The sequence below is a fragment of the Pinus tabuliformis genome, chromosome 4_1 (assembly GCF_031772625.1).
Source record: "Pinus tabuliformis cultivar Carrire ecotype Pingquan chromosome 4_1, CPIR1, whole genome shotgun sequence".
NCBI lineage: Eukaryota > Viridiplantae > Streptophyta > Pinopsida > Pinales > Pinaceae > Pinus > Pinus tabuliformis.
Window position 1 is genome coordinate 475,518,826 of NC_142303.1, and position 23,219 is coordinate 475,542,044.

The window sequence follows — 23,219 nt, forward strand, 5'->3', positions numbered from 1 at the left end:
TCATTGTCACTAGTTCACTGTTTTGGTACATTTTTATTTTTATTTTGGGAATTGATTTCATTACAGCAAGTTTTGCAGCCTTTTTGAGAACTTTAAAGTTTGGAAAATCATTGTAAAAATCACCATTGCCATCCATACTTGACTTTCAATTCTGTCATCTCACATTAGGGAATCAACAAAAGATAAACCCAAAAACAAACCACAAACTCAAAAACGACAAAGAACTAAGAAATCGGTTATCTTGCATATACAGTGCACTTCACTTCAGCGGTTTACGACTCTCTGATTAACATTTTAAATAGCAATTTAGGACACACTAAATTGACCAAACACTAAGCAAAACATATTATGGCACATAATATTGGGGCATCTAAGCTTTTCTCAAATAAGAAAATCATGCAGGCTCAAGGTTGTTCGTGATCTTCCAGATATCACCATTCCAGAAAGTACCATCTGCAAACCATGTCAATTCGGTAAGAAAACCAAAGTTCAATTCAATGCCAAAGAAGGATCAACAAGTAAGCCTCTTGAACTCATTCATACTAATTTGTGTGGACCAACAAGGAAAAAGTCACCTCATGGAGAAGAATACTACATTTTATTCATTGATGATTTTTCTAGAATGCATTGGATTGGTTTACTAAAACATAAAGATGAAGCATTTGAAAAGTTTAAGGTCTTCAAAGCTTTAGTTGAAAATGAATTAGATCTAAAAATCAAATGCCTCAGATCTAATCGGGGAGGATAATTCATATCAAATGATTTTTTTGAATTTTGTGAACATGGAATAAAGAGACAATTCTCTGTTGCCAGAACTCCTCAACAAAATGGCATGGCAGAAAGAATGAATAGAACAGTTCAACAAATGGCTTGAGCTATGCTTGATGAGTCTGGAACTTCCAATACTTTCTGGGGTGAAGCCGCACATATTGAAGTAAATATTCTCAACAAAGCTCATGTACGTGTAAATAGTGATAAAACTCCATATGAACTTTGGTATGGTAAGCTTCCCATTGTAAAACACTTCAAAGTTTTTGGAAGCAAATGTTTCATCAAAAACACTGATGAAAAACTTGGTAAGTTTGAACCCAGAGCAAACGAAGGAATATTTCTTGGTTATTCATCTAGAAGCAAAGGATACAAATATTATAATAAGGGACTTCGAAAAATTGTTGAATGCATTGATGTTGTAATCGATGAAGCATGCATAAATCTGAAACAGGTGACATCAGCAAAATAAGATGATAATAATGAAGACGGTGAATGCTTTCCCGTGTCAAATTGAAATGATATAGAGGAAGAAACCAATGAAGCATCAGAAGAAGATACATTTGACAGGGAAAAGGCTCCATCCAGGTATGTTCAAAAGAATCATCCAAAATCTCAAATTCTAGGAGAAAAAGGGTATGGAGTACAAACAAGAAGAACTCTTGTAGGATCTTCTAGTTATCTAGCCTTATTATCTTCCATACAACCACAAAATGTAAATGAAGCTAGCAAAGATGAATGTTGGGTTAAGGCCATGGATGAAGAACTTGACCAAATTGAAAAGAATGATACTTGGGAATTAGTTCCTAGATCTCACGATAAAAATGTTATAGGGACAAAATGGATATTCAAGAATAAGTTGAATGAAAATGGAGAGGTAATCAGGAATAAAGCAAGACTTGTTTGTCAGGGGTATGCACAACAAGAAGGTATAGAATTTGAAGAAACTTTTGCACCTGTAGCTAGACTTGAAGCCATAAGAATGTTTCTTGCTCTTTCAAGTTTTTGAAAATTCAAAGTTTATCAAATGGATGTAAAATTTGCATTTCTTAATGGAGATTTAGAAGAAGAAGTATACGTTGAACAACCAGAAGGATTCATTATGGGAAATGATGCAAAGCTTGTATGCAAACTCAAAAAGGCTTTATATGGACTGAAACAAGCTCCGAGGGCATGGTATTATCGTCTTGACAAATATCTTCAACAACAAGGCTTCACAAAAGGATCCGCAGACAACAACTTATATACAAAAATTGAGAATGATAAACTGCTAATTATTGTTGTTTATGTTGATGATATCATCTTTGGCAGTAATGAAGAATCTATGAGTCAAAACTTTGCTTCTGTTATGCAGCAAGAATTTGAAATGTCTTTACTTGGAGAACTAACCTATTTTCTTGGTCTACAAGTGCAACAAACAAAAGATGGCATCTTTCTCTCACAAACTAAATATCTCAAGCAGATTCTGAAGAAGTACGGAATGGAAGATTCCAAACTAGTATGTACTCCAATGGTAACAGGATGTAGTCTTAGTTCTAATGATGATTCTCCTACAGTGAATCAACCAGAGTACAGATCTATGATTGGAAGTCTACTTTATCTAACAGGTACTAGACCAGATATCATGCATGCGGTAGGAATTGTTGGAAGATTCCAAGCCAATCCAAAGGAATCACATCTTCAGGAAGTAAAGAGAATATTCAAATATCTCCAAGGAACTCAAGACTTTGGTCTATGGTATCCTAAAGATACAAATCTCACCCTTCATGCATATACAGATGCGAATTGGGCTAGAAATATTGATGATCGAAAAAGCACTAGTGGAGGTGCATTTTATATGGGATCATGATTAGTATCTTGGTTCAGCAAGAAACAAAGTCTGATTTCCTTATCTATAGCGAAAGCAGAATATGTGGCTGTTGCATCTTTCTACATGATGCCAACATTACAAGATGTTCAAATTAAATGTTCTCCACCCATCTCCATCCGATGTGACAATACAAGTGCGATTAGTATTTTCAAAAATCTTGTTATGCACTCCAAGACCAAGCACATACCCATCAAGTACCACTTTCTATGGGAACAAGTGCTTGAACAAAAGGTTAAATTAGAGTATGTTCCCTCCAAAGATCAAGTTGTTGATATATTTACCAAACTTATTCCCATAGAAGCATTTGAATATCTCAGACAAAAGCTAGGAGTTGTTTCTGCCTCATATTGTTGTTAAAACCAGTTTGTTCAATTTACATGGAAAAAATCAAAGGAGTGTTTTCTATACGCGGATTTCATGAAGTAGAGTCGTGTATATACGCAAGTTTCTGTGCCAACAATAGCGTATGTGTTTTTATGACATAAAAATAGTGGTTTAGACTCAAAACCAATTTCTGACATGCATGTTTAGTCTGATGTTGATGGATACAGTTTGTTGATATGCTTTTCCCATTGATGTTTATTTGATTGATGAAGATGCCTTCATGAATGAATTGTTGATAATGCACAGGTAGCACAGGTTCAGGGGGAGCATTAGCCTTCAAAATATTATGCATTGTTGGCATCATGGTTGCTGAATTCAGTTATGGTCTCACTTATTAATATCATTTGATGAAAAGGTCATGTAAAGACCTATGATGTAATAATATGTTTCTTTCTGTCATAGTCTATTATGGATGAGTCCTTTTGGACACATGATGTAATTTTTACCCCCACTATGCATGGGAAGGATGATGTAATAATTGCAATTTTCAGTCATGTATGAACATTTGATGTATCCCCACTTGGTTGGGTGATTGATGTATGTATGAGTCATTGGTGATAGGAAGGTCATACTCACATAGTTGAGTTATAAAGTCATGTTATTATTTTGAAAAATATTTCTGCAGACTCTACATGTGCTCAGGGGGAGCATGGACAGTATAGTGCATCTCAACATGTACTAAGGGGAAGAATATCTTGGTCCACCCTTTGCCCTTGATGTCAAAGGGGGAGAGTATCTTGGTGTTGTTTGATATATCTAACAGGTTCTACAGCTTGAAGTGATCAACACCAATATGGTTGCCATCAAGTCCAAAGGGGGAGATTGTTGGCATTATGGTACATGTGTTGTCCTTGATGGCAACTCACATATATGATAACCAGATGTATCCACAGGTCAGTTCAGAAATGATAAAGTGATGTATGATGGCAACTCACATTGTAACAGGTCAATTCAAAGGTAACAGAGTAATGGCACAGAAGAACAGGATGATGGGACAAAGGATTACAGATCAGAATCAAGAAATTGAGGAAAGAGAATGTTTTAAGTTGTATACGATGTTTAACCTAGTCCAAGTCACATATACATGCAGGTACACATAATAAAAGGCGCATATATGTATGCACATAGTTTCACAGAAGGAAAAGCGCATATGGGATGGAAAATTAAGGTTAAAGAATACTAAGGGTCCATACCATGGTATTAGCCCACAATATTGAGCGGAATAATGGTTACTTGATCCCGTCTAAGAATACCATAGGTTCTAAGTGTTGTTTTGGTCCATGGTATTGACAAAGGCTCTAAGCATATAAGCAGGAGAAGATCAAAGGGCTAATGTGCAAGTGAAGAGAAAGGGTTTTTCATGAATACTTCTATTTGAAGTATATTTTGTGTTGTAAGGGATATGGTTATGATATAGATCTCAAACATCTTGTGCATCCTTGGATACAATGTTGGATCAGGATCATGAGACATGAAATGACTTATCATTATATGATCTGATAATGGATAAGCTAGATTTGAGTGCTAACGCATATTTTATCCTTTAAATGCTATGATTTGGGTATATCTGAAGTCTTGAAAAGTTGCAAAGTTATAAGTCATTATTTGCAGATCTATATGCAGGTTTGCCTCGGTGAAGGCACATATACACACAGATTCAACACTTCCAAGTAGCATATATAGAGGAAGGGCTTGTTGTTCATAAATGATTAAACTATCTGAACAGTGTTGTTGTTTTACTGTTGTTTGTCAATGATGTCTTCATTAGATCTGAAGTTAAATTGATTGTATAAGGAGATTGAGTCTAGTTGACTGATTGATTGAGTAAGAAGGGTGATATTTGCTGCTATCTGTTTAGAAATCTGTAATATGACAGTAGATCTTCATAATGTCTTTGGTTAGTACAATTTTTGGTTCAGAAGTTTTATGATTTAGTATCTTTAGAGGTATACGCAGGTTGAGTTATAGAAAGTAACGTATACACGCAAGTTGTCCTCATTGAAGTAGCATATACATTCTGACATATGATTTTTGAGGTTGCAGTTGGTTCTGGTTGTTGATGCAGTGTTTTGGGTTCAACTCTGTTTTCTAGTGACAATGATCAAACTGTTCAGATTGGTTGATTGTGTTTTTCTTGAGAGTTGATGGGTTTCAGTGATTGGTTGATGCAGTTGTGTTTGATGGTTCTATTGCAGTAGTGATTGAATTTGAGCTTCAATGTTACTAAAGGGTCCAGTCTGAAAATTTGATGAAACGTGGCCTACATATTGTGTTGATGTGTACTAGGAGTATCCAGTTTGAAAATTTATGAAATGTGGTCCCTGGAGAATGAGTGAAGGTGGCAGCCTTCTATAGGTCAGCACCTACATATTGGTAATCACATAAGTCAGTACAAGATCTAGGGGGTTGGAGCTACCTTCTAGTAGAAGCTGGAAAATGAGTGAAGGTTGTAGCCTTCAGCAGGTGGATGCCTACGTACTAGAAAGATTATGCACCAGTACAAAACTTGTAAACACTTTTAATAATAAGAAGATTGAAGATTGAGACAACAACAACAGTGGTTTTTTCCCACATTGGGTTTCCACCTGAAAAATCCTGGTGTTCATGTGTGCTGCTTATGTGTGTTGATTTATTTTGTTCTTATTGCATCTGTTTACTGCTTATTAAATGCATCATACTCTGATTTAAGTTCAACAGACAATGAATTACATGTTTTACAAGTTTATTATCTATACGTTGGTTCTATTCATTATAGTTGTGGACATACTTGTTTGGTTTCTGTAAAATCGCGTATACAGTTTGAAAAAGAAAATTATTATTGTGAAATTTTAAATATTGATTCACCCCCCCCCCCCCCCCCCCTTAGTATTTTTCCCAACACTAGGTTCGGTCTTCATAATGACATGTAATTATGACTTTTGTAAATGATGTAATGAAGAAAATAAATTTATTTTTGTAAGCCTTGCTTCATGGGTTTCATGAGAAAGTGTTTTTGTTTTAGGTGGCTCCCATTGACAGCCTTAGGATTGGTCATTAAAAGTCAAAGAGTCTATGTCATGTATGAAGAACCCTTCTTGGGGATATAATAATGTATTTGAGTCTATAATGTGTTTAAATAGCCCTCCAACAACAAGCACACAATCCTCTTCCTATGTCGGCCTACAAAATGAAATGATGACTCATGTCGGCTCACTCAAGGAGACACATATATTCAAAGCTCAAGTTGGCTCATAAGCATATGGACGAATCACTATATATAGGAGGCTAGACTCCTCACATTTCCACATAACAGACTTCGCATGTCCGTGAGTTTTTCGGTGGAGAAGGCAGAAAGGAATTCAGATAGTTCAAATAGGTGTAGTAAATGGGTCAGATGTAATCACAGTCAAAGGGAATATAAATCCCTCTGTATTTGAGATCGATAAGACAACAAGGAAAATTTATATCTCCAGAGAAACGTCTCTCTGTATTTCAGACAATATGGTTGATTGTATGTTGAAGGGAATCGGATCCCTCTAGAAGAATGGATCACAGTGACAACAAGTCTAAGGCGACAGCGCGACAGAAGCTCAGATCACAGTGGCAATGAAGAGGCTCAGATGAATTAATCGAAGGAAGATAAAGGGACAATTAAATGCTACCTTACAGTGATATGTACCTTTGTCTCAGTGTCATACTAAATGCAGTAAAGTGTCATATCTATGTGATAAGAAGCTCATTAAAGGAAACAATGTTGAGGAAGTGATGAAGATCTCAGTACCAAAGCAATAATGAATATCTCGGTGGAAGAGGAGTCAATAAGAGGTTTGACAAGAGAACGTGTCTCTTGGTCTTGGAGTGGCTACTAGGTCAAGGGTCTTAGTCTTGGTATTCGTCAATTGGAATCTCTATAAGAATAATTTATGTGCGTTTTCCTCTCAAAGGGTGAATGGTTTTGGCCCTCGCTCATAGCCTACATGCTATGTCTCTTGTATATTTATTTTCATGCATTGGTTATTGTTTGATGAAGAAGAACACTAATAATCTAACAAGAAGAAGATCCTAATCTAAATAAGAAAAATTCATTCATAAACAGTCACTAATCAAAGACAAATCACATAATGCTAATGCCCTAGATTTCTCAATAGGTATGTTGGCAGAGGAAGGGTTTTTTGGGTGGGAAGGTGAGGGGCTAGACATGGGGGGATTGGGGGGGTTTTGGGGTTTTTGTAGGATTTCCTATCTTTTATTTCTTATTTTTGGTACTTCCATTTATCTCTTTATTCTACTTGCGCCTCTTCTAGTACCTTCATTAGACAATCTCTTGCTAAATGGTTGTATTCATGGTAGTTATTGCACTTGAAAGGAATTTGGTCATCGTCCACTTGTTGGATGAAGGACCATTTATCTAAAGCGAGTTGAATAACTTTGGGTGGACCTTTTTCTAGGTCCACTTCCACACAAATTCTTGTGTATGCAAGCTTCCATATGTGGGTTTAGCTTTGTTAATATATTTTCTTGGTGTGTTTATTATATTCCTCAGCATGTCTTTATTCTAGCAATGGAGTGGAAAATGAGGGAGTTTCACCCAGATAGGAACTACTAAAGGGATGTTGTTTTCTGGGTTAATGTTTAGGTTCCACCTATTCAAGTATAAACCATGTTCCCCCATGAAGTATCGGCCACTTCGAAAAATAAGGTCCATGTCCTCTTTATTTTTAAACAGGAAATTGAAAAATACTTTCCTACAAAAGGATAAATAAAATTTTCCCTTGATCAAAAACTTTGAGCTTTTTTCTACCGAAGATGCCAACGAATGAGGGGATGGTCAAAATACTCGTGAATTAATCGACTAACCCCCTTTTAACAAGACAAAGGGATGTCACTTGGTATTGAGAGGGAATAATGGATTTTGAAATTCCCTCCAATTCCTTCATGAATTTGGACAACATGGGTATCTCATAACCGACCTTAATTACAACCACGACATTGAAAGAAATCATATCCAAAGGGGGTAGATAAGGATGGCCTTTGTCGGAGGAATGACTCATTTTCAGGACCAAGCAAAACATCGATTAGGTTTTCTCAGAGACCAAACCAAAGCACATGCTAAACATAAAACTTCATCATAAGATAGTGACACCAAAAATGCTACAACAACATCTAACACCTGACATAAAGCCTCCCTAAGTGACATAGACAATTCCAAACACTTAGGAGTTCCATTATTGTTACCTTAGTAACTATTGTCCTTATTTTAATGATTAACATAATTCAGCAAAAGGGAGGCCTTTGTGGTAGGGGTCAAAGATCAAGTAACTCATGGAACTTAAACTAAGTGCCCCATAAGAATCCTACAATGAAAATCCACCAGATATATGTATATACAATAAGGGTTTGAGGTGGATGAAAAAGTAAATTATGGATTTGGATTCAAGGTAGCTATGGCTCAATCTATAGGTTATTCCTGACCTAAGAGGGTTAGAGACGGTTCCCATACACAAAACCGAGAAAATACTCAAGGATATAAACCAAAGTTTGAACTCAACAATTTACAACATTACAACATTTGATATCAATAACAAATCTAGACCACAAAGTTATGAATAAGCAATGTAAAATGAAGGATAATTTAAGGAGTAAATTAGGAAATAAATTACAAAGAATTTTGATGGTTAAAAGGAATAAAACAAAAAATATAGACTTGATGTTAGCACTAGAAAATGGTTGAAAAATGCATGTAAAACATCAACTTCACTTGTCAATACACTTTTCGACAATGTTTAACCCTAGGATTTTCATCAATAAGTCATTAATTGCTAAAAATATTAGATTTTGTTGTAAATTAACCTTAAGCTACCACAAAACAATAAGAAAAATGAATTTTATTGATTGAGATGAGTGCGACAATAAATGAACTAGTGCCTTTTGTATTTAGGGCATATGAAATCTAGGAATCAAACAATTATAGGGTTTCCTTATTGTGATAACAATATCCAACACGTTAGGGTAAATAAACTAAGTTACACTAGGGTTTGAGATAAAGGCTCTTGAATTATCAAGATGATCAATGGAAAGAGAAAACAATCTATCTTCCTCAAATACTTGGAAGAAGGGTTTAGTTTAACGAGGACAATGAAGCGATACCAAATAAACTAACTTAGCACATGAACTTTCATCCAATAAAACATAATATCAAGATGAAGCAGATTAACTAAATTTCTCCACCATGCATCATCCAATATAAACCATAAACATCCATTAAAAGAAATCAGATCACATCATAATTCCACCCAAGAAAAGTCTCTCAACTAGGCCTCCATAGTGCACAAGAGAAGAAAACTAATCAAGATAGAAATGGTCTCAAGTTCTAATAATAAATCCAATAGATGAATCAATCCCCTATATATATGAGGGCAACTAATCTATTTAACCTTTAATTTAGGGTAAAAGCCCCTAAAAACACATAATCCTTGATACAATATGGACAAGTCATCTGAGGCAATCCCTAGAGATAGCCTCCATAATGAAACAACATGAAAATAACCTCAATTAGTCCACATGTGTAAGAAAAATCCTCGAAAAATGGCGATGTCATCCTCATAAGTCACATCCCTTAATAAAAAATTGCAATGGATGGTTCAAGAGGTTTGTCTCATCCCATAAGTCATGTATCCTCCTCTATAAGTGGTGCATAGTCACCAAAAAGAGCTCTCTCAAGCCCAATTTAATCCTTTGAAAGCCCATGTCATCATCAAATGCAAGTTAATGCATGATGTCACCAAGGTAATAATTATAAAATATCTTCCAAAGGTAACCTAAGTCATCATCATCATCAATCACAGTCAATATAAGAGCCATGTCCATCAAGAAGGTACAATGCTAGCATGGAGGTGTCTTGTCATCTCAAGGGTACACCTACTCCTAAGGTAATGTCCTAGCCTAGAAATTTAATACCCATGGTTGTAGGGATGGTGGAGGGTCTCATCATCTGTGTCAAGTCCTCATTAAGGTCAACACTCCTCAAAGCTACCCCAACATCCTCCAACAAATGCTTTGCATCATCATGATGGATGTCCTCTATGAAATGTTGGATAAGCATCACATCATCCCTCAAGGGGTCTTGGTTGCACTTAGAGGAACCATCTAGCACATAATTATGGAATAAAGTGAGATAAACATCATGAGTAGAAGAACCATAAGAACATCAAGGTGTACCATTTTAATATCAAAGCCATCATTTACTTCACAAAAATATCATCTTCCAATGTCTCACTAGCTCGAGACTATATACAAGTTGCTAGATTTAGGTATGGAATGGTTATCATAGGTCCCTATTAGGTGCTTCCAACCCTAAGGGGAGGAAGAATCCCTAGGATGACCTTTTTCAAATGACAAGTGCAATGTGATAGGTGTTATGATATGGAGTTTACTTCATGAAAAGAATCATAGTCTTATACTAGGTTATGTAAAATCATCGTCTATGAGTGCCCCTTTAAAGGAAACACTTAGTTGCTTGAGTTACCTTCCCCTCACCTTTGTTTCTCCAAGCTCCCAAGTTTCCTTTTTCTTTACTTTAATTGGCTTGTTTAACAAGCTTCATTGATTATCATATAACAATGAGATAACCACCCTTTAATTATGGGTAGTTCATTGCTTTATCAAGGTTGGGATGTTTTCTCGGAGTTCCTTTTATTTTGATAGGCATGAGATATGTGTGGAACTCTAGGGACAAGTGGCTATATAAGGGTGAGTAGAACTCAAGCTAAAATGCCTTTTGATTTGTTTTACATCCCTCACCATTCCTTTTCATCTTAATATTTGGCTTATGTTTTCCATGTTTTTAAATAACTGCACTAACCTCAGGCACTTTAGCCCCTTCTTCTCATTGAATGAGGTATACATGGAACTAATATGACAACCAATCAAAAGATGGGATAATGAAAACAGGGAAAAAATGATAAGGGTTAAGTATAATTATCATAGACACATTACCATAATCAAAGCCACCTATTTTTTCCCCTCCTAGATAGTGAAAGAAAAACCCTAAGGAAGGTCACACTAGACTAGAAGCAAATGATAACCACTAAGTTGGAATATTGAAACATGCATACACCCAAGCATCATGGTGTATAATCCAATTTCAACCCATGATCCATACTAGAATGCCAAAACCATTAAATGGAAGCACCTGGATACAAAAATGGTTATTGTACCTCACAATAGATGACCCCACCTTCATTAGATGAATAGCCTAGACAAATGATTGTACTGACTGAAGAATGGGTGAGAGGCATTTGAGGTCAACTATTTGTGGATCATGGTAGGGGTCGCTGGCTAGAAAATTGCATTACATGAGATAGATTTTCTCATATGGTCACTCATGCATATGGATGGGTAACATGTCATACATAAGTATTTAAATATCCACATTTTAAGTAAATATTTCTTATTGGGTTGAGAGACTCATTCTAAGTGTAGTTTGAGGAGATGTGTACTTCATTCCATGCTCAACATGGAGTCAACACTGTAACTCCCTCCTCCCACATTTACCCAAGCTAACTAGTTCATTAGGGTAAACATGTGATGAAGAGTTACTATGATATGATTCAACTCCCCAAGTACAGTTAAGGAAGTGGAACTGACATGACAAGACTAATTTGACCTTCCACACATGCTACAAAACCTTCATGAGCCAACCAACCCTTCCAGGTGATCAACCCGTGAGACAACTTACATTTTCACTGCCCTAGAGCCTCAGTCACTTCCATGACAAGGCATGCAAGTGTCTGGGACCATCTAGTCGCTCCCACAACAAGGCATCAATGCGACTATGGCCTTTTTAGGCATTTTTATGCCAGTGACCTCGGATTCTGTGCCACTTTTTCAGGGCCAGGACTCAGGGAACTGTCCATAACATCATGAAACTTCTAGAAATGATAAATAACATCGAAACATGGGTACTAATGTAAACACTTGAACAAGGACTTGATTTGACCCCTACTAGCCATGACAGACATTTCGTCAAACATATCACAAACATGTAATCTACAGGTCACAACAATAGATCTGAGCATAGGGGTCTCATACTTATCTGAAAATCATCAAAGAGGATTGATGTCTCCTCACAATAGCTTCATTGCTATCTATTAGGTCATTCATTAACTAACATTTCATATACTAAACAAAACATGATAAGAGCCATACATCATAACTGTCAGTAAACATACTCATAACCAACAAATAACCAGAGATATATCAATGAGGAAACAACCATAAAAGCCACATAATATCAAGCACATTTAAGTCTCATGAAATTACCAAGGAAAATCAACTCTTATTAGCATATTAAAATCCAACAAAGTCAGGGACTTCCACGTACCACTCGACCATAGATTGGGCTGAACCAAATCTCTCTTTCAACTAATCACCCCCGCGCCATATTCCAAGCATGAATGCGGGATCTCATGAAACAAATCAAACAAAACCAAACCATGGCTTCCATAGGCCAAAGCACCTTAACCCTAAACCAATGATTCCACCTCATGGTCGAGCATCACTAACCATCACCAAATCGGTCTCTACCCAAGCTGTCTAGGGCTCCAGAGCATTTGTTCCAACCAAGGCTTCTAGGACTAGTAACTCAACCCACAACTGTTGTCGAGCTCCAGAGCGTTTGCCCAACCAGGGCTTCCAGGACTAGTAACTCAACCCACCAAGGTCTCCAGAGTGTCCAACCAAGGCTTCCAGGACTAGCAACTCAACCCAAGCTATTATAGGGCTTATAGAGCGTTTGTCCAACCAAGTCCCCGTGAACTAGTATCTCAACCCATAGCCAAAGGAACATGAGAACCAACCAAAAAACAAAAGGAAAGAAACCCACAACACCATGGCTATCCAGGAAATGACAAGGCTAGGCAAAACCACTATCAATCCAGGAAATCCTCCATGTCAATGAAAGGTAATGACCAAGAAACCACATGCATGTGCCATGCATGCCAAAACTAGCAAGGAAACCAGACATGCAACTTTGTGCAAGAAAAACATGTTGTAGCTGTTGACCTTGATGTCCTCTTGCGATTTCCTACTCTTGTTTTTCCTTCTCGCTCCAAAATTCAAGTATGCCACACTCCTCCAAGAGTGCTCCAAGAAACTCTAAGTGTCCAAGAGTATGAGAGAGAGAGAGTAGAAAATGAGAGTTCAAAAACTGAACTGACAAAAAGCTACAAATTGATCCTCATAATCCATTTTATTAATGAGACCTCTATTTTATTCATTTCCATTATTTTCCCTTCATTTTCCTCCTCACATGCAACCTATGACCTTTCACCTTCATTTTCCCCTAATTTCCATTATTTTCATAAATAAAATTCCAAATAATGCATCATGCCTTTCCAAAGCCTTTGCCAATGCCTTTGCCAATTTCCATAAGCATTAATTAATCACAAGTGATCCCCATCAATATGCTTTTTCCCAACATTAAGCTTGGAATACGTGTCCCATGACCTTGATTATTATTTTGCCTTTATTAACTTTATTAAACATATTTTTGACCAGGGTTGTTACAAACACATGTTATTAGAAAAAAATAATAACAAAAAAATTTCAATATCGACCATAAATAAGCCTCGAGGGTTAGCTCAATTGGTCGCGTTCCCCTTGTTAAAAGCACCTCACTATTGAGAGGTTGCAAGGTCAATTCTTCTCGACGCTCTCAAGGTTAGGCTTCATTAATGAGTTGACAGTAAGTAATCCCTTCAGGTGGATCTACACAAAACAATGTTTCTGTGGACGTCACAGTCACTGGTCTCCGAAGCCCGTGAACCACATCCAAAAAAAATATCAACTAGAAATAAATATATATATATATATATATATATATATATATATTTTATTTATTTATTTTTCATTTCGATAGGGCAATGTGTACTTTTTTTGTGCTTAGCATGAAGTGGACATATGACATTTAAAAATTATTAATAATAAAAAATTCAATGTTGGCCATAAATAAATTTTTCATCTCCATCTGCAAAGAGAGAGAGAGAGAGAGAGAGAGAGAGAGAGAGAGAGAGAGTAGAAAACAATTGAAAGTGAAAGATTTCTTACGGTTAAAACATTTCAATTGTGTGTTATTTAATTCATTCTATGTTGAACATGGATTTCTCGAGGTGCAAACAATTTTTAAATTGCAAAACTTAAGGAAATGTTTGTACTTGAAAGGGTTTGATCCCTCCCAATGCATAATAGATCTAGAGTTAAGAGCGATCTATATTGGTTATCCTAAAATATGTAACTATATAGTTGATTGGTATAATGCCTCACATATCGAGCTAGCAAAAAATCTACTTTGGAATACATTTAAAGCCTCAAACATATAAAAAGTCATGCCCATAAGGTCTTCTTATTTGATACCAACCTAAAGATTTGGTTTCCTATTTGCATTTCCAAACTCCATGTTGCCTTGAACTTATTAAACAATCTCCTCACATGGCACCACAATTTGTATAGAACCAATAGAAACATTTGGAGGGTTAATGAAGAAGTATGATGGTTCTCCATGCAGGTGCAAGCTCCTAACTAAGCCAAGGATGAGTCATAGAGCATACTAGAATTTGCTTTAAGATTCTCAATTTTCTTGTTTAAAAGAGCCAAGATATACGGAGTCTCTAAATTCCTCGTCACTTGAGTTTCAATTTGGTTGAACATTAGACTACTAAAGTGAGAAAGAACTTCCTTAATATCCTCTACATGACACTCACATCTTTATTGAGCTCTTCACAAATCTGAATTTTCACATAAAACTTAGTGATTAGAATGACAATGGCTTGCCATTCTTTTCCAACACCAATAATTGAATCTATAATACCGTCATGAACCAAAGCCTTCTCCTAATTTGAGCCAAACCATTAGAAGGCAATAACCCCAAATTGAAGACCTTCCATGAAACTAGAGATAACAAAACGAAACAACATCAAAGATAACCAACCTTACCAAAGATAATACTGCCTACCTAATCAATAAAGTTTAAAAGGTGTTTCTAATAGCCTTGAAATTATCCAAAAATCATTACCCCTACACTTCCACATATCCTTGCAAATAGCTAACAATAAACATAAATTCCTTTCATTAATCCCACCTTAAGCCCTCCATTCCACTGCAACAAATTTGATAAACTTCACCTCACATGTAATTAAATGTATAAATACTAAAAACACAATAACTTTAATACCCATCTTTTCAACTTAAACTCTCTTTGCTTCTTCTCTTCAAACCACGTTTCAATCATACTTATGGTGTATGTTATACTACACATCCATCCATGGGAGGTGGATAAAATTGAACACGCCCAACCATATTTATGCTTATCAATCCAACTTCTATAAATACTACATTTGTTTTTTTTGATATGCTAACATGTTAAATGCCCTCACAAAGCTAAGAATTTAATGTTTTCAAAACTCTTCATCAAACTAAAGAATTTAATATTATCAAAACTCTTCACCAACGACTGCACTTTATGAATGAGCCCACCCAAGTGGATGTTCCAATAATTTAGTTGGGTTCACATGTGGTGGATTATTGTTGTGAAGACACTTGGTTTCACCTATGGTGGATTATTGGTGCGAAGACACCCACTATAATAAGGTGCTTAATCCCTCTTGAGAATTTTTAACGTTGGAACAACACTATCACCATTAATTTATTCTCGTTGTTTTTTCTTTTCTCAATCCCAATCCCAAGTAAAACATGTTTCTAAATTTCCTTTAAAATTAAGAACCATTCTTAACTGTACCACTTATTACACTTTAATTAATATTAATAAATATAAATATTATTCATTTATTTGATAGACTTTTAATTTTTTATTTAAAATTTTTGATATTATAAATATAATAAATTAATATAGAACAATAAAATAATGTACAATTCTAATACTCACGGGTTGATATATAATTAAATAGAATATCATTTTTCCAACTTTAATATTGATTTATTTTTGGTTCCTGTCGGACTAGTTCAGAAAGTATGATAAGACATATAAATAGTTTATACGTTTGAGTTTAGGTTGGGGCTAATGTATTTATTGGGTGGAAGTGCTCTTAATAATTTTAGGTTTTTTGGAATTATTTAACTCTCTCAAAAGTGCTTTCCATCTTCAATTCCTCTCTATGAGATTTGAACTTAAGACTTAATAAAAACTAAACCCCACTCAAACCAACTAATGTACATCTCAAGAATTGTGTATATAATAATGTTTTTATTATGTGGTGTACCGTGTCATTTCTCTTTTGTTTATATTTTATCATAGTGAATAAATAACTCCAATATTTTTATTAAACATATAGTATATTTTGATAGTTTTATTTTTGTTTTATTTTTATTTTGAGGTTTGAAATTTATTACCAGTCTAGGTATTCCTCTGATTTGTTCAACTCTCTTGTTAACATAGAACCCATAACAGTTCTAGGGATTGTCGGATTCTTTGTAAGAGCTGCTTGATTTCTTGTTCACAGAGCTTTCTATATTCTTGATTCATGGGGATGGCTCTGCTTTTGCAAGGCTTTCTTGTGTAGCCTTCTTTGTATGGAAGCTCGATTGTATGCCGCTTTCTATGCCAAAATGCATTTGGCTCTTCAAAGTAGCACTCATCTTCAATGTGCTTTTTCAACTCTTCAATTTTTCTTCTGACTTGGGGATTCTTCAACTCGTCTTCTACCTTAAGTGTGCTTTTCAGATCTTTAAGATCTGTTAATCTGGCTTCTGCTTTGTCCAAATTTTGGACAGTCTGCACCATGGTAGAAATTCGAGGATTCGAGATATATGGCAACTCAACCCTCTTTGTCTTTCCTGCAGAGGTAGGAACATATATAAAATATCCAACTTTATTTCCTCTTAGTCTTGTTGACCCATGGGGCTCAACAGCTGCTAGGAATATGTTTCCTAAAATGCAGTCTACTGGAATATTTGCAACTGCAAATTTCAGATTAATGCAATGATGCTCAAAACAATGGAGGCTTTGAGGACTTCATAATTGAGCGTCTTCTTGCCTAGTCCCACGACTTTTCTTTCTGCAAAGATCCAGTATTTTGTTGGAATGACTTTTTTGTTCAGAATATTCACCTCAGCTCCTGAATCAAGGAGTTTTGTGAGTTCAAACATCTCGCATTTAATACAAATGTTTATTTTGACATGATGTTACTGGTAAGAGATAGCTAGCAGCCTCATTTCTTGGAATCCATATACTAGATCCCTCTTCCCTTCAATGATCTCAACTTTTGAGTTTTTGGAATGTTCTGTAGTATCCCAATGAGATTCTTCTTCTTCTGTAACTCTTTTTCCCTTTTTAATTTCAGAAAGTTGAGTCTTTAGAGCAGAGATTTCTAATTTAATATTGTAAATTTCTCTACTCACTTCCCCTAAGGTGAGGGATCGCACCTTATCAGGTTTCTCTAGATGCTTTTGAAAAGATCTAGTGTTTCTTTCAAATGAAGCATCAATAAACAATGACTTCTTACCTGAGTTTCTGGAAGAGCTAGATCGGAGTTGATCCACGAATGCTTCAGTTAATCTGGTCTTCATATCACCATCTTCTATCGCTCTGATTTGAGATAATATTTTTATCTCATCTTCTTCAGTTGCAGCCATTAGAATTTTTTCTTTTTGAGGTTTGAAGAAAGTTTCCTCAGAACTTGAATCACTATATGACTCTGAATCAGAATCATAGTGCATTTGATAGGTGCATTCTTCAGATTCACCATAGGAGCAAGATGTACTTTCTAAATCTGAATTTCCTTCTATATGTGCCTGTAACTCATCCTAGGATGATGAATCAAAAGAATCATCAAATTGGTGTTGTTGCAGTTGTTCTCTGATAACAACATTCTGGCATTGTTATGTTGTATGAGAATGAGAGCCACATTTCATGCATCTGATATGTCCTTCTTGCTTGACTTATTTTCCTCTTTGGGCAACAACTTGCGATTTCTTTCCTCTATTCTGTTTGGATTCTTCCCCTTCTGGACACCTTGATGATGTATGTCCAGTTTTTCCACACAGCCAATAAGTGAGTTTATTCCATTTCTCCTGCTTGAGATGAATGTCAAAAGGTCTATAATAATGTGTTATGGGCACATACCTGTAATAACCTTTTTTGACTTTGGAGGATCGGCCTTTAGTTCGCTGACGATACTTCTTGCGATCTTTGTAGCTTTTGAATTTCTTCTTATATTCTTTCTTGTCCCTTTTCTTTGCTTTCCTCATTTTAACCAGGGGATCATCAATTGTAAGTCCGTATTTGCTGCATATGGACTTCTGATCTGGAAATTTGAAAGTTTTTCCAAAGATTTGTTAACTTTGGAACTTGTACAGAGACTTACCAGGGTCTTTGTAATATGTGCATAAATCTCACCCCATGTGTAAGATTCAAATGGTAACTAAAAAATTTCTTGCAGCATGATTTAGTCCACGAACCTGGATGGTAGTGCTACAAGATAAACTTGTTTCCGTAGTAGATTCTTTGAATCTTTTACTTCATATATTCGCTGCATCCAATCTCTATGGAAATCTTCGTACTGAGACATTTTGTGGCATTTTAAATTCATAAGAATAACTTCATTCTTATCAGCAATTTCAGTCTCACTGCCACACCAATGTTCTAAGATCATAGATGTCAATGCACCTATCATATTACTGATGGTTGAACCATCAGGATTGTGTATTACATCTCCATTTTCATCTTTGAGCACTTCTACTTCCATTGTTGCTATCAGTTTTGGAGATGATTCTGTCTCCCACCACCTGAGTAAAGTTCCTGTAAAACACTGGATAATAGTTTTGTAGGATTCAATTTCACTTTTTCCTCGTAAACACATGAGCTTGTATTCTGTATACATCATGTCAATCATTTGTCTAATCTTGCCTATGCTCAAATTATCAATGTTCCATTCTCTATGTGAGTCTGGGAAGAAAGTATGTGCTTTTGGGAGTTTACATTTTCCTGCAATATCAGGTGCAGGATATGTAGTGAACCTACTCTCAAGAGGTTCATATATGGGGAAAGCCTGAGAATCAGAATCTTTCTCTTTTTCTTCTTTTTCTTCCTTAAACAAGGAAGCAATAATATTCTTTTCTGTAGCCTTTGATTCTAATGATGTGGCTACTTCTTTTGGAAATAATGCTGGGAACCTGTTTACTGGTTTGACAGGATCCTGAATCTTTATATTTATTTTATACAAAAAAGAAGTAGGAACTGGTTTCTCTATTTTTGATAGAATGATTCTTTCAGCTTTATCAGTTAAACCAGATATTACAGTTTTAGTAGTATCAAGATGATCTACTAATTTTTCTTCTACTCCTTCTATTTTGGATAAAGATTCTTTAGCATATGAACGAACTACAGAGGAAGCATACTGTACATCATTGAGGTTTCTATTAACCTCATTTATTGACACTTGAACAATATCAAATTGTTCTTTGATCTCTGTTGTTTTTGCAACATTTATTTCCAAACCCTTAATAGCTGTATTGGTCCAGTTAAGTTATCCACTTGCCTTCTGGATTCTGCCATCAATGCGTAAAGCATTATCATCCTTTTGCACTAAAGGAATGGCTTTAGCTGCATTCTGATTTTCCCTAATGATAATGGCTTTGTATGGAGGGAAAGTTGATGGGGTTTCTATTCTACTTCCATCTAGAGCAGTCCATGCATGTTTGACAGATGAAGAAGAGGATGAACTAGTTAATGAACCAGTTAATACATGCATAGGGGAAACATTAATTTTCCACTCATAAAACAAAATCCATGAGTTATTGATCTCCATGTAATGTTTCCAATCTTCAACCAACTCTTTCTTTTGTTCAGAAGTGTGATTTCTGTCAAACTCTTCTGCTTCTGGATTTGTAAACAAATCCTAGTTTATCATGGCTTTCATCCATTTGGCAAGCACTTCTGGTTTTAAACATCCAGACATAAAAGTGAAGAATTTATGCATTTCCATGACTGAAGGCTTCTTGCAGTCATTTGGAATAGGACCAAATCTACAGGCTGGAATGACACCTTTTGCTTGCTCCAGATATCCCAAACCATAATTTGGTTTAGCAGGTCTCATCAGACTCATCATTTCTGTCAGTCTAGGGTCTTCTCCTTCAAGAGTTATGATCTCATGCATCATAAGAACATGGTCAGTATCTGACTCGTGTGGGAAAGGTATATCAACACATTTAGGATTAGGGCATGGATTAACAGAAGTGGAAGGAGGTGCTTCACCAGTTCTTGGATGGTGGTTAACATGAATGACTAACTCAGCAAGCGTACTCAGATTTATAGCAGTTTGACACTCTGGACAAGTAACTTCTAAGGAATGGAAGTTAACTATCTGGGCAAACTCAAATAATGAAATATGTTTACAAGAAGTGGAGGTGGAACATGCAGTATCAACAATGGAAGGATCTCTATAATACTTGGAGTTTTTACAAGCCTTTTCTATACCTCTGTAATCAATGGTTGATCTTCTGGGAAATGACAAAATTGCAGAAGATTGGTTTTCTTTTATATCTGCAGAGGTTATTCTTTTTGGAATATGAGGCTTAGGATTAGCTACTACCCAGTGCTCAGGGAAGTTGAGGTCTTCCCACATGATAGTCTGGTGTTCTATCTTTTGATTCTTCAGATCCGTAAGGATGACAACACTAGACTTTGATTTTCGGCTGGGAGTATGCTTTATGGCTGGCCATAAAGTATTGGTATGTCTAAAACATCCTTTGAACTGTATCACAATATTATGTCTTTTATCTCTCATATCAAACCCTGAGGTTTGAATTTGCAGCTGTAAGATATCTTTGATAGTCTCATCATAGACATAAACAGAAAAATTTGGATAACAGTCAAACTGGATAGGGCCATGCGACAAGGGAGCGACAATGCCTCCAATTAAGGAATCTGTATACTTATTGTGGGTAAGGTCTTGAACAGTGGCCAACACAAAAGTATTCAACCCTTGATGAATTAAAGGGTGGATTCCAATTCTAATACATCCTAGATGAAGATATTGGGTGTTTAGTCTTTTAGCCTTGGCTTGTAGAGCTTTGGGATCCAATAAAGGAATGGTCTGAATATTATCAGCATTTTCTTGTATCTGGCTAGTAGACTCTTTAATACTTATTCTAGTAACAACTTTCAAGTGAAACATAGACAAATCACTATATACTTCTGATGTAGAGATTGCAGGTAACTGCTAGCGAGCAGAGGACTGGGGTTCTTCGTATTCAAGTTCAGCTTGGTTAAGAACTCTACTGGAACTTGATGCAAACATATCTCTAAGAGGATTTTCTTCTGTAGAAGACTCTCTATCTTCTAATTCTCTCAAGGAAATAGATTTCCTGAATGAATCCATCTTTAATATGAGTATTTGATTTAGAATACCGACCTTATGAACCAAACGTTACTAGTTATGATACCAATTTTAGCAGCAAGGGCTTCTGTCACAAGCTTGCTCTGACTCTTGGCCTTGTTGTGTCCCTTCGATTGCCTTTGCGAACCAAATCCTGGTGAACCAGTGGTGAACTCAGTGTGAACCTACTCAAATCTTTCACACTCTGCGACCTCAACAAACGACTTCCTCACCTAACAACGGTCTGGCATCCCTTCAATTCTTTGGCAAACTCCTGATGAACTTCATGTGAACTTCGGATGAAGATAGCTAGACAACTACTACCACAACAGACAATAGAAATGCGTAGAGGTATTCATATGCGGAATGGTGTACTCATATTATTTCAGAAACAAAGATGGATTACAGACTGAAGATTTCAGAGATTACAGACTGCAAATTGCAGAGAGAAATTCCTTATCAGATATTGACTATCGTTGCATTTATCGGACTTTATGCTCTTCGCAAGGAAGGAGCAATATCGAAGGCTACCTGACAACTGATAGGCTCTGCCTTAGCATATACACACTGGACTCATATCCAAACTTGACTGACTACTAACAGATTTGGCCACTTTAGGTTCTTACCAGTGCCGAGCACACTGATACGCAAGCTTCTCAAATCTCTAAGATTCTCTAAGACTCTAGACACTCCAAACTCCGAATGCCTCATGAATGAGCCTTACCCTCCATTTATAGGAAACGAGGGGGGACAAACATCACTGTAGAGCATCGGACAGGTGGATGGAATCATTGCTTTCGGGTAACACCAAGGTGACATCCGCACAAAGATTCCAGTCCGGAAAAGTAAATCTTACGGAAAATATGCTGTCTATACTATTTACAAAGTGGATACTTTCATATGATAAAGCCCACGAGAAATTATTGACGGAAATTTACAGTGTGGATGCTTTTTGTACAGCAAAAGCCCACGGGAAAAACCGGCCACAATTAAGTCCTTGTGACTAGACACCATGATTACACAATGGATGCTTTTACGGATAAGCCCATGAGAACCATTAGAATACTTCAATTTCTGGGAATATGTCTCTTTTATACATCAATTCGTCCCAGGCTTTAGTAAAAATTCGCCTGACAATCATGGGTTTTCCTAGAACTATTTGATGTTTAATTTTGGTTAAGATTAACCATTCATAATGACCTTTCATGTATTCTTTTAAGGAATTATTTATGTCACGGAATGGTGTCCATTCATCATACATTTCTTTAACAGTTTTATATGGCCTATGGAAACATTCTCCAATATTATGCTCAAAGCATATGTCACAATGTTATCTGCAAAAATTTTCATGATAGATTGGATCCATGGTAGTTTTGTCGACCCCATAGTCAGTCCACCACTGTTTAAATCAATCAGCTTGCTGGTTTCTTTGGAAAGATGTGATTGTACTAAACTTGAGTTTAGTATAATGTGTTTCTTCTTTGTCGTCTACATTGAGGAAATCCCACCACAACTTTTTATATCCTGCAAAATCATAAATAATGTCAGGAAAAATAATCATTGGGTCTCCTTTTGGCCATGTGGGTGCATTATGAGTACGCCAGGTCCATGATAGATTTCTAGTACGATGTATGCAAAAATATTTCTCATATATTCCACTTCGGGGCCCTCCATGATACCAAATGCCGGATATATCATGGAAATCTTGCTGTAAAGCTACTTCTACATATCTGCCCTCTCTTTTTTATTTTTCATATATCATATCATGTATCCATCTGCTGCCTTTTGGATACACTTTTCTTTCAGGTACGAGATGCTGTATATCTGTA